Source organism: Pteropus vampyrus, unplaced genomic scaffold (assembly GCF_000151845.1).
Source record: "Pteropus vampyrus isolate Shadow unplaced genomic scaffold, Pvam_2.0 Scaffold26, whole genome shotgun sequence".
NCBI classification, from domain to species: domain Eukaryota; kingdom Metazoa; phylum Chordata; class Mammalia; order Chiroptera; family Pteropodidae; genus Pteropus; species Pteropus vampyrus.
The window spans coordinates 7462383-7470780 of record NW_011888807.1 but is presented as its reverse complement, the minus strand read 5'-3'; positions in this window follow the sequence as shown (position 1 = coordinate 7470780).

Here is an 8398-nt window from a genome sequence, read left to right as displayed (position 1 = left end):
TTTGGGGGAAAAAAAGACATAATGTTGAGTGGTAAGAGGAGACATCTTTGACTTGTATCTGAGAAGATAAATTTTGAGTTTATAATGATTAAGTATGATATTAGTTGTAGATTTTTTTGTAGAGCCTTTATCAAGTTGATAAAGTTTTCCTCTATTTCTTTTACTGAGAGTTTTAATCAATTAGTGTTGGATTTTGTAAAATATTTTTCTCCATCTATTGATTCGATAGTGTGATTTTTCTTTTTTAGTCTGATGCTGTGCTTAATTACATTAATTGATTTTCATATGTTGAATTATCTATACCTACTTGATATATATCCCGCTTGGCCATGGTGTATAATTCTTTTATACATTACTAGATTTAATTGTTAGTATTTGTTGAGGATTTTTGCATCTATGTTTATGAGAGACATTGGCCTAAAGTTTTTTCTTGTATTGTCTTTATCTGTTTTTTGTTATCAGGGTAATGCAGGCTTCACAGAGTGTCTTAGGAAGAATGCCCTCAGCTTCTTTTCTCTTAAAATGATTATGGAGATTTTTTGTAATTTTTTCATTAAATGTTTGGTAGAATTCACCAGTAAACTGATCTGGGCCTGATGTTTTCTGTTTTGAAAGGTTTTTAATTTATTCAACTTTTTATTAACATATGTAGGTCTATTCAGATTGTCTGTTTTGTGTGTGTGTATGTGTGAGTTTTGGCAGCTGTGTCTTTTCAAGGAATTAGTACTTTTCATCTAGGTTATCTAATTTGTAGACAGTTGTCTATAATATTCTTTTATTATATTTTTAATTCCCATGCTATCTGTAGTGAAGTCACCCCCTTCCATGTCTGATATTAGTGATTTGTGCACTCTCTTTTTCTTTCCTTCATTAGCCTGGCTAGAGACTAATTGATTTTATTATTTTTTTTAAAAAACAACTTTTGGCTTTGTTAATTTCCTCTGTTGATTTCTTTTTTTTTTTTCAATTTTACTAATGTCTTTCCTAATTCTTATTATTTCTTTTTCTCTGCTTACTTTGATTTAATTTGTTCATTTTTCCCAGTTTTCTAAGGTGAAAACTTATCGATTTTAGATTTTTCTTCTTTTCTAACATATGCACTTGATGCTACAAATTTTCCTTTAAGTACTATTTTCTCTATATCTCACATATTCTGGTTAAAAACCATTCTTAATTTCCATTGAGATTTCTTTTTTGATCCATGTGTTATTTAGAAGTACATTGCTTAATCTCAATGCACTTTGAGATTTTTCTAGTTAACTTACTGTTAGTAATTTCTTATTTCATTTCACTGTGGTCTGAACACAGTTATATAATTTATATTCTTTTAAATTTGTAAAGATATGTTTTATGGCTCAGATTGTAGTCTATTTGGCTGAACGGTTAGAGAAAAAAATGTGTATTCTGCTATTATTGGATTAAGTAGTCTATAGACAACAATTATATCTAAACGATTGATGGTATTCTTGAGTTTAACTATAATTTTACTGATTTTCTGCTGGCTGGATCTGTCCACTTCTGAGGGGTGTTAAAGTCTCTAACTATGATAACAAATTCACCTATTTCTTCTTCAATGCTATTTTTTTTCTTTTTTGTCTCATGTAGTTTTCTATTCTGTTGTTTGGTTCCTACACACTAAGGATCATTATGTTTTCTTAAAGAACTGACCCATTTATCATTATGTAATGATCTTCTTTATCCTTGATAACATTCTTTACTTTGAATCTGCTTTGTCTAAAATTAATGTAGCTATTCTTGTTTTCTTTTGATTTGTGTTAGTGTAATATATTTTCTCCATCCATTTACTTTTAATTTATATGTGTTTTTATATTTAAAGTTGGTTTCTTATTGATAATATATTGTTGGGTAATGTCTTTTGATCCATTCTGACAATCTCTGCCTTTTAATTGGTGGATTTAGACTACTTATATTTAAAGTTATTATTATAGTTTGATTAATATTTACCGTATTTCTTATTGTTTTCTATTTGTTGCCCTTGCTCCTTGTTCCTAAGTTTGTCAGACTTTATTTTTCAGCCCTTTGTGGTTTAAAACAAGCATTTTATATGATTTCATTTTCTCTCTTTTCTGAAGATATTGGTTTACAGTAAAAAAAAAAAATGGTTGCCATAGAGTTTGAAATATGCATTTACAAATAATCCAAGTCCAACTTCAAGTAGCATATACCACTTCACATGTAATGTGAGTACCTTATAATGAGTAAACAATCTTAATTTTTCTTTTCATCTCTTATCTCATTGCTGTCATTCATTTCACTTATATATAATTATATATAAAATGTGTATATATATACTTTATAGATATTGATAAACATTAGATATATACATAATCATCCATAATTGAATATATTATTGTGATGTTGCTATTATTATTTTGAGCAAACGTTATCTCTTAGATCAATTAAGGCAGAAATATTAAAGATTTTATTTTACTTTCACTTATTTCTTTTTCAGTGCTCTTCCTTTCTTTATGTAGATCCAAGTTTCTGACCTACAGTATTTACCTTCTCTCTAAAGAATTTCATTTAAGCATTTCTTGCAAAGCAAGTTTATCAGCAATAAATTCTCTCAATTTCCTTTTGTCTGAGAAAGTCTATTTTACCTTCACTTTTGAAAGATAATTTCACAGGGTACAGAATTTTAAGTTGGTGGATTTTTTTCTCTCAACACTTTAAACATTTTACTCCACTCTCTTTTTGCTTACATTGTTTCTGAGTAATCAGATGTAATTCTTACAAATGTTTCTCTACAGTAAGTTTTTTCTTTTTTTTTTCCCCCACTCTGGCTTCTTTCAGAATATTTTCTTTATCATTAACTTTTTTGTAATTTCAAGGTGATATGCCTAGGTATCGTTTTTTATGTATTTATTTTTGTTTTGTTTTGTTTTGTTTTGTTTTGTTTTTGCATTATCCAGCTTGGCGTTCTTTGAAATTTCTGAATCTATTGTTTGGTGTCTGACATTAATAGGGGAAATTTTCAGTCGTTATTGTTTCACATATTTCTTCTGTTCCTTTTTCCCTTTCTCCTTCTTAAATTCAATTGCTACTTATGTTATACCTTTGGTAGTTGTCCCACCGTCCTTGGAATTTTTTGTAGTCTTTGCACTCTTTGTTTTCAGTTTTGGAGGATTTTTTTTAATTTAGATATCCTCGAGCTTAGAGATTTTTTTCCTACCTGTGTCCAGTCTACTAATAAGCCATCAAGGCATTCTCCATTTTCCATCTCTGTTAAAGTTTTTTTGTTTATTTGTTTTGGTTTTTAATAATCTCTAGCTTTTTTTTTTTTTTTGGTTCTTTCTTAACATTTTCACTCTGTAAACTGCCCATCTGTTCTGCATATCTACTTCATACATAAGAGAATTTAGCATATTAATCATATTTGCTTTAAATTCCTAATCCTATCATGTTAACATCCCTGACATCTCTGGTTCTGATGCTTACTCTGTCTCTTCATTTTTTTTTTTTTTTTTTTTTTTGCCTTTTGGTATGCCTTTCAATTTTTTCTAGATAGCTAAATATAATGAAACAGGTAAAAGAAACTGCTGGGAATAGGTCTTTAGTAATGTGGTGGTAAAGTTGTTGGGATAAGAGAAACATTTCATAGTCCCATGATTAGATCTCAGCCTATGCCTCTGGACTATGAACTTGACAAGTATTTCTGTTTTCTTCTACCCCTTAGGTGGAACAGGATGGCTAGAGAGGGCTGGAGTTGAGTATTTATCCCTTCTTCACGTCTGTTAGGCTATGATAAAACCCCAGCATGTTGGTTTTGGTTAACTAGTTTTTCCTGAGGGTGGGCCGTGTTAAAGATAACAGAGTGCTCTGACTATATTTCAAAGTGGTTTCTTTTCCCTCTCCCTGATGGGAGCCGCAGGGGATTTTTCTCAGATACTTATTGTGGGAATCTAATGGATCTCCTGAAAGTAAATCTAACAATATTATGGTCTCACTACTATGATTTGGTCCTCTTGGAGTTTTTAACTCTCAGAGTTGTTTGCACAGAGCCTCAAGCAATTTATCAATCACAATTCAAGTTTTCCTAACTCAGCACTCTTTGTCCATAAGGTTTTGGCTTGTGAGTGTCTGCTCCAAGTATACTGTGTCTCCCTGTCATCTCTCCAACTTTAGGGGCAATGGTTTGCCCCAAGTCTGCCCCTCTCCTATGGATCTGATGAAACTGAACGTAGCAAATCCCAGATTTCTTATTGAAGTAATGAAATCATGACAGTTGTGAGTTGCACACATTTGTGAATAGAATACAACTGTTACAGAACTCAAAGGGTTCATTTTGCCTGCGCAGGTCAAAGCCCAAAGAGACATGGACAGGAGTTTGCAGCAAAGTAGAGGTTTATTTAAGAAAATGTTGCCAAGCCTGGAGACACAAGTGAACTAGCGCTCAAAGACCTGGCTTCCCAGTGGCCTCTAAAGGATAGGTTAGTTAGGGGAAAACTCATTAGTACCCAAGGGTGTTGGGGCCGTGGGCTCTACTGATTGGTCTGGGCTAGGGTAGCAGGCAGTTGATCATTGCATCGGGTCCTGATGTCAGTCGTGACATAGGTCAGTTTCAAGGGGATGCTGGTAGGGTTGTTCTGCCTTCATGGGTGTGGAGCTATGAGATATTATCTCTAGTTTGACCAAACTCTGTTTGGGTGGTCAACAGACTTGAAGCTTTGTTCTTAAAACTGTTCGATGCTGACCTAAGTGCTTAATGATTAAGGGAGTGATGGTGTGGTATGCAGGATAAGGAAAGAAAAGAAGCAAGTGAGCCCAAGGCCAGTTTGAATCAAGGAAGAGAAGAGAAAAAAGTCATTTTAAAGAAGTGAAGATTTATAGAGTTACAAAACCACAAATTGTACTCTTTAAGCTGGTAAATTGTTGGTGAGTGAGGTTTATCTCAATAAAGTTGTTTACACACACACACACACACACACACACACACACACACACACACACACAGACATCCCTAAATGATAAACTTATTTTGCATGTCTGTGTCCTTGAGCTACTTTGTACCTGTCTCTCTGGAGAGTATGTGTAAACAATGTAATTTATGATGAATATCTGCCTTTTTTATGTATATCTGGAGCTTCAGTAATTGGTAGACAGTCAAGCACTAGATACCTACATGACGGACCCCCGATGAAAACCCTGAAATCAAGCTCAGATGACTTCACTAGTAGATAATACTTCATATAAGATTTTACATATTATGCTGGAGAAACTAACCATGTCCTGTGCTAATCTAATGGGAGAAAATTTGGGGAAGCTTATGACTAGTTTCCTCCAGATTTTTCCCCATGTGTCATTTTCTTTTGATGAGTTTTCTTTTTATCCATTTTCTGTAATAAATCATAATTATGAGTACAATGACTTCTGAGCCCTGTGGGTATTCTAGCAAGTTACCAAACCCTGTGATGGTCTTGGGAACCCATGGCACAGTCGTTTAGATGAAGTTTAGATGAAGTTGTATATAGAAATTATTTGTCCTTTTCCCTCTAATCAAGAACATATAGTTCTAAAGACTGTATTGGTATGAAATAGGAGTGTGTAGAAAACTCATGGTTATGTTAAACTTCTTATTGAAAATGACACAGAGCTTAAAAAAGTTACATGGTTCAAAACTTCTGGACAGGGTATCTTGGCAAATGTATAGTAGTTCATGAACTCTTTGGTGAGTGATGATGTCAAAAAGAGTAATTGTTTTTGTAATTTAAAAATATATTAAAGTAGATCTTCTGAAATATCTGACATACATGTGAAAGAATTTTAGAAGAAAAGTTAAACAGGTTGTAATAATCAGAAAGCTAATAGAAAAAAGTAAAATGAGATGTGAGTAGAAATTTATCATAAGAAGTTAAATGAACCATGTCCATCTTATAACTTTTGATACAATCTGATGTCAGTGCAAGGGTTTATGCAATGTATTATGTATTTTTTATATAAACTTTCTTATATATATAAATAACTGTATTTGTATTTCACAGTTACAAAGCTCATTAGGAAAGCTTAATTAGGAAAAAGACACTGAAAAAAGATGAAGAGACATATTTAAGTTTTGTAAATTCATTGAAAGAAACAAGGGAAATATTAAAAAATGTAGATTTGTCAGTGTTTTAATAACTGGAACTAAAATTATTATGTTTAATATACAGTATGTTATTTCTAGTATGATATTACAGGTAAGAATATCAAAAGTTCTCTAGTTTTCCAAAAACAATATGACATTTTTTTAAAGAATTATTAGCATATATAAAATTTTTGCTTTCTTTTTAGAAAATATATGTAAAATTCTGGACTCTGAGGTATTCAGTTATCCAACTCGCATTCCCTAATTTAATCACAATTAATTCAGATAACAAAAACACCGTATGTTTCAAAGGAAGTTATTTTCACTTAGTTTTATCTTCTAAGTTTTATCTTCTAGCCCAGAATTTCCTAAAAGCATTGCCTCTGCATAAAGCTATCAATAAGCAATATTTGAACATAAATATGTTAATAATTTATCTCAATCAACTTACTATATCAATTTGTTGAAATCCTCAAGGTTCTCCAAAGAAATTTAACAAGAAATTATGTATGTGATGTTAACAAGAAAAAAAAATTCATAGTAGCATAGTAATATGAAATATTTGTGAAAGAGAAGTGAAGCAACAATTAAAGAAAGCATATTTAGAAGCTAATAATGAAACAAGAAAGATACATTACACAATATCATGGGAGGAGGGAGAGAGAAAGAACTTAAAAACTTTTTTAAAAATACACACAATAAGGATGTACAGGCAATATAGCAATAGAAAAAACATAATAAAATAAATAAATAAATAAATAAAGATCTAAAATTACATATTATACTATAAATATATGTATATATAAGTATGTATAAAACTATGTATATAATTGTGTGTGTGTGTGTGTGTGTGTGTGTGTGTGTGTGTGTGTGTATATATATATATATATATATATATATAAATTTTTTTTAGACACTGAAGCAAAAAAATAAAAATTTGAGAGAACCTACATCAATTGTAGCAAATAGAATTGGAAGCAGGAAGAAAAATAATAATTCAAGCTTAGGTAATTTTAATAAAATGCTGAGTAGAAATGTAGTAAATGATTGAAAATTGTTACAAATGTCTTAACTGCTATTTTAAAGAAATAAAGATACAATTAAATAGTTCTTTAATTTCAAGAGAATAATTGAAAAAATAAAAGTTGAAGGAATTTCTGATAAAACAAATTGCAAATTGGCAAAGCTCTCTAAAAAGCCATTTGCTATGAAATGTTACAACTTTGAAATGAGCATAATGATCATTAAAGATTAACAATTTAAAGGAACCCAATTTTTTCACTAATCCAGAGTTTATAACAAAAAGAAAAAGCTTAGTGGAAACTGTATAGAAATAAATGTCAACACAAATTTATTTCTTTAAGAAAAGAATATTGTAAAATAAACTCAAATTTCAGCAAAACAGTTCATCTTATTTTTTAAAATTATCATTTTAATGAAGTGGTCTTTTCCATTTAGGGTATGGTATGTGTTCAGGGTGGGAGGGAGAAAATATTTGAACATGTGTGCTTACGAGAATATGTAGTGCAAGTTCTGATATATTTTTTCAAGATGAGCATAATTATAATTAAGATTAATTTCATTTGTAGATAAACAACATATATTTTAAGTCACAAAATACAAGTGAGAGCATTTTTGCCTATTGCAAGTAAACCACAAAAGAAAAAAAAAACAACATTCTATCATAATTTTTGACAACTGTGCTATCTATCTATGTCACTATTCTGTATATACCTAGATTTCTCTTTCATCAAGTATATTTTTCCACGTCCTGCCTTCAGTGGAGATTGGTAGGGTATACTCAGTGTTAAACTATCCATTCAATTCCAAAACTGAAAATAAAAGTCAACACATATTTTTCAAGTTTTGTAAATTTAAGGTGTTACATATCAATCATACATAATAAAAATCTCTTTAAGTTGAGATTGAGACTCTTCTTTTCAGAGAGATCTATATGAGAAAATCATGAAAACAGACTTAGACTTGCATTCATGGAAAACTGTAATTAAAAATGCTTTGGTGAATGAAGTAAAACATTGTAATTAAGACATCACACAAAGTTAAAGTTAAAGTTAGATAAATATTTAGAAAACTCAGAATCTGAATAATAGAGAGTTTCATTTTTCTGTTTCTATTTTTTAAGGAATATCATGTACTAGTTTAATTTACAAAACATCTAAAAATACCACACAAGTTTTAACAGCTGTTGCAATGTTGTCATTTAATTGCTATAACAGCTTTATCAAATTCTCCTTTTGAAATGTTCCGTAAGTATATTCTTTCATTCATATATATATGTATATATTTTTATTC